This window comes from Eptatretus burgeri, chromosome 6 (assembly GCF_056783735.1).
Source record: "Eptatretus burgeri isolate ZD-2024b chromosome 6, Ebu_testis_v1, whole genome shotgun sequence".
Classification (NCBI taxonomy): domain Eukaryota; kingdom Metazoa; phylum Chordata; class Myxini; order Myxiniformes; family Myxinidae; genus Eptatretus; species Eptatretus burgeri.
In genome coordinates, this window is record NC_140966.1 from 95,049,855 (window position 1) to 95,054,962 (window position 5,108).

Below are 5,108 nucleotides of genomic sequence, written 5' to 3' on the forward strand. Positions count from 1 at the left end.
TTTTAAAAAGCCAGATGGTGATACTGCGTCTGATAAGAATAATGCATTGAGTGATAATGCTAAGGTGAAACAACTTCGCGTTTCTCTAGATGGAACATTTTATCCACGAGATAGATTGGAAATTAATTGGGAAAAAAATGATTTTGCTGAAGCATACAAGTCTTACCAAAAGGTGTGTGAAAGTAATGGAAATAAAGAACCTATTTTGGATATGACAGCATTTAAAAGTTTGTATACAATCTATGTGTTTGACCTGAGCGCTCAAAAGGAAACTATCAAGTCTAATCGAGTGGATACTTCCCTATACATTGAAAGAGGAGAGAGTGAAGAAGTTGATACATATTGTTTGCTTTTGGAAGAAACAGAATTGCAGATTAATATAGATAATGGTGTGATGATTAGTCTCACATAATTTTTTGTTAAATAAATGAGTGGCAAAGTACCAACTGGGGTATATGTTAATCAAATCAATCTTCATAAACTATCATCTTGTGTTCAAAATCAAAAGCCTTGTACAATTAACGTTAATACAATTCAGAGAAAAGGAGCAGTAAGAATTGATGTTTTGCTCACAAGAGAACAGGTTAAAATCTTGAATGACACTGGCTCACTTAAAATTAAAATGACAAAACCAATGTTGAAAAAATATTCAATAAGAGAGACGAGTGGAGGATTTCTCCCATTTCTAATTCCTTTATTTGCTGGTTTAAGTGCGGTTGGAGCATTGACGGGTGGTATTTCAACAGCGGTGAAAACTGCCAACGAAAGGAAGGCTCAACTCCAGGCTCAAAAGAATTGGAAAGACATAACAAAGAGTTGGAGAAACAAATTAGTGGAAGTGGTGTAATTGTAGATTTTGCTGAAAAACTTGAAGGTCTGCCTGATAAAGCGAGATTGTTAGTTGGAGATATGCTTTCTTCTATAGCACAAGCAGGTGTAAAATTAACGAAAAGAGGTAATGGATTATATCTTTCTAATAAATAAATGAGCATTGATGAGTGGTTGAAAGAATTTGGAAAGAATACAACATCAAATTTACAACTTGCCAAATATTGTAAGAAATTAAAAATTCATAATGTGGTTATTTGTATGAGAGATGAATTAACAAAGGTGCCGAAACATACAAAGAATATTATTATGAACTTAGAAGATAATGATGGGAATGGTTCTCATTGGGTTTGTATTTTTAATAGTCAAGACAAATATTATTTTGATAGTTTTGGTCTTCCACCACCTGTTGAAGTCATAAAATTCTTACAGAATGGTGTTTATCAAACATTTCAAGTCCAATAATTAAATTCCAAGTGTTGTGGTCAATTATGTCTATATGTGTTATTTCAACTCAACAAAAATAAAAAATTTTATGATATTATTTTTAATCTAATATAAATGACTTATGTTGGTAAAGATGGTTCTATCTTTGGTGTATCTCAAGAACTGGATATTGATTTATCAAATTATTATACAAAGGCACAGGCTGAACGACATAAATATAATATAAACAAAAATATTAACATGAAAAATGCTTATAAATTAAAAAATTATCCAAGCCCGACTGACGCGAATGACTTGGTGAGATTAAGCGATTTATCACAATATATATACTTAAATAAAACGGCTGTGTATTCCAAAGATACAGAAGTGTTGATATTATCTCCAGGTCATACAGAATTCACAGTTCGAATTAAAATAAATTTTTATAAAGAAGGGCGTATCGTTTGTATGAGAATAGAACAATGGGTGTATGATATGAATGATTTAGGGTATAATTGGTCATTTAAAATTAACCTCGAAGACCTGGAACAATTAAATCAGTCTCGTAAGGAAGAATATTATGCACTTGGTATCGAGAATGAGTTTTGTGGAGCCACGATAAGTAAACAACAAATAAAAGAATTTAATAAGGGTAAATATAATAATGGTTTTGCCCTTGTTTATCTCATGAAAACAGAAAAAACAGGATTATATATAATAAGTAAGGAAATACAAAATGATTTAACTCTGGGAGGATGGGGAGGTGTTTCGTGCCATAATATTATTCTAACATATATTTCTAATACATAAATGACAGCAAGAAGGCTTCAAGAAAATTATCATTTCTGTGTCCAAGCATACCTTCAAGAAAAGGGTATTCGTTATTTTAATAAATATGTTCTACAACATAAGAATGAGGTATTTTCAATAAAAGATTGGCATTATGCTGATGTTGATAAACCAACAACTTTAGATTTAATTAGAATGTTAAATAATGAAAAAATTATAAGGTTAAGAAAAGGTAAGGCTCTTTTAGAAATTCAAAAGAAATTTTATTGGTTTCCTGTTGTAAAAAAAATTATTTTGGATACAGGAATAACAAGAAATCCTGATGAATATATGTATAATATTCTATGGGGTGTAAACGATTCAAGGATAGTAAGGGATGAGGAAGGAGTTGAAGAAGAGAGGGAAGAGGAGGAAAAGGAGAAGGAGGAGAGGGAGAAGAAAGAGAAGGAGGAAAAGGAGAAGAGAGAGAAGGAGGAAAGAGAGAATAGAGAGAGGGAGGAAAGAGAGAAGAGAGAGAGGGAGAAGAAAGAGAAGGAGGAAAAGGAGAAGAGAGAGAAGGAGGAAAGAGAGAATAGAGAGAGGGAGGAAAGAGAGAAGAGAGAGAGGGAGAAGAAAGAGAAGGAGGAAAAGGAGAAGAAAGAGAAGGAGGAAAAGAGAAGAGAGAGAGGGAGGAGAGGGAGGAAAGAGCGAGACAAAATAAATATCAAAATATGGAAACCAGTGAGATTCAAAAAAGATTGGTGGTATTACAGAAAATAACTCAACCCACCGAGGAGGAAAACAAAGAATTGACAAGTCTATTTGCAATACTTTCGACAAGACTATTAGCATCGACAAGATATGGATTTTAATTCAAGTTTTTCATTTTTTTTTCTTAAATAAATGGAGGAGAGAGTGAAGGCATTTCTAAGGATTCTTTATGTTTTAAAAATTAAGATTCAAATGTGCATGTTGGAAACTAAAAAGGTTTTTGCACTCTGCAGGAATTTTTCTCATAAATAAATGAGTTATTGTCTCAAATGTAAAAAGAAAACTAATACTAAAAATATTTCATATATTAAAAGTAAATATAACAGGGTTATACAAAAAGGTATATGTTCGGTGTGTGGTTCAAAAAAAAATCAATTTATCTCCAAACACAAACTCGGAGGAGATATACAAAAGTTTTTATCAGGAAGTAAATTTACAACTACTGGAATACCAGGGGAATTACATCTTCCAGGGTATTCTTTCTGTGGTCCAGGCACAAACTTGGATAAAAGATTAGATGAGGCAGACAATCTTAAATCCTGGAGTAAACCAATCAATAGAGTTGATGAAGTGTGCATGAGACACGATATTGATTATGGGAATACCACAACGTTGGAAGAAAAGCATGAAGCCGATAGAGAAATGTTGTATAATTTGTCTCTGATACAAAATCCAACCTTGAGAGAAAAAGTTGATAGGTTCATCGTGAAGAAGATGATTAGTGCTAAATTGAAACTTGGACTTGGAAATTCAAAAACTTATAGGCTCTAATGATGCCATTAAGACTGAAGAGCAATTAGCTGATGAATTACATAAACCAATATTCACAAAGTTTCAGAGAAGGAAAGTTTATTCCAAGGAAGTTGATTATATCTGGTCTGCTGATTTGATTGAACTCAATAATGATAAGGGGTACAAGTATGCTTTAACCGTTATTGATTTGAGGAGTAGATATGCGTGGGTTGTCCCTTTAAAAAACAAAACAGGTAATACTCTTATGTTAGCTTTTCAACAGATATTTAATAAAAGTAAGAGAAAACCTAAAAAATTGTGGACTGATGAGGGTAGAGAGTTTTATAACAAGACATTTATGAATTTTCTAAAAAATAACAGTATTACATTATACAGTACCTTTAATGAAGGGAAGGCAGTTGTTGTTGAACGTTTTAATCGTACCTTAAAAGAGAGACTATATAAAAAATTCACACAACTCGGTTCACAACAATGGTCATCTTTTATTCAGGATATTGTGGATAAGTATAATGACACGATTCACACGTCAACAAATATGAAACCATCAGAAACATTTACAAAATTAAAATATGAAAAAGAGATTAATGTCAGAAAACCTAAGTTCAAAGTTGATGATATCGTAAGAATATATAGGTGGAAATCTCATTTTGAAAAGGGTTTTACTGAACGATGGACGAAAGAACTTTTTTAAATTGTTGATGTAATAGATACAGTTCCTTGGACTTATAAAATATATGATTTGGAAGGGGAAGAGATTTTAGGTTCATTTTATTCACAGGAATTACAAAAGACAAAACTAAGCAGATTATACACCTTTGTGGACACTCGAGGGCCAAGTCCGAGGTGTATAACAGTATATAATGTGTGTCAAGGGGTGGACGTTCTTACATCTGTGAACCCCAAACACAGAATCCTCAAATGAATAGTCAAGGCTTAACTTTTGTTTGTGTGTGTGTGTGTGTGTGTGTGTGTGTGTGTGTGTGCAATGGGAGCAATAGGTTGGCGCTTCACTCTCTCCTACTATACACCGTTGTGGACACTCGAGGGCCAAGTCCGAGGTGTATAACAGTATATAATGTGTGTCAAGGGGTGGACGTTCTTACATCTGTGAACCCCAAACACAGAATCCTCAACTGAATAGTCAAGGCTTAACTTTTGTTTGTTGATGTGTATGTGTGTGTGTGTGTGTGTCCCAACCCTCACATTCAAAATCTCAACCCCAACCCTCACATTCAAAATCTCAACCCCAACTCAATCCTCACCCAACACAATGTCTTTTTCAACATGAGATTTCCACATATATATATATATATATATATATATATATATATATATATATATATATATATATATATATATTTTTTTTTTTACGTTTTTTTTTCTTCTTCCAATTCTGTCTTTTAAGGCTTTCAGGTTTGATGACGTAGAAAGGGGGAGTAAGCCTGCACTTTCTTCCCAGAACGAACAATGTATATTTTTTGTTTTTTTCTCTTCTTCCAATTCTGTCTTTTAAGGCTTTCAGGTTTGATGACCTAAAAAGGGGGAGTAAGCCTGCACTTTCT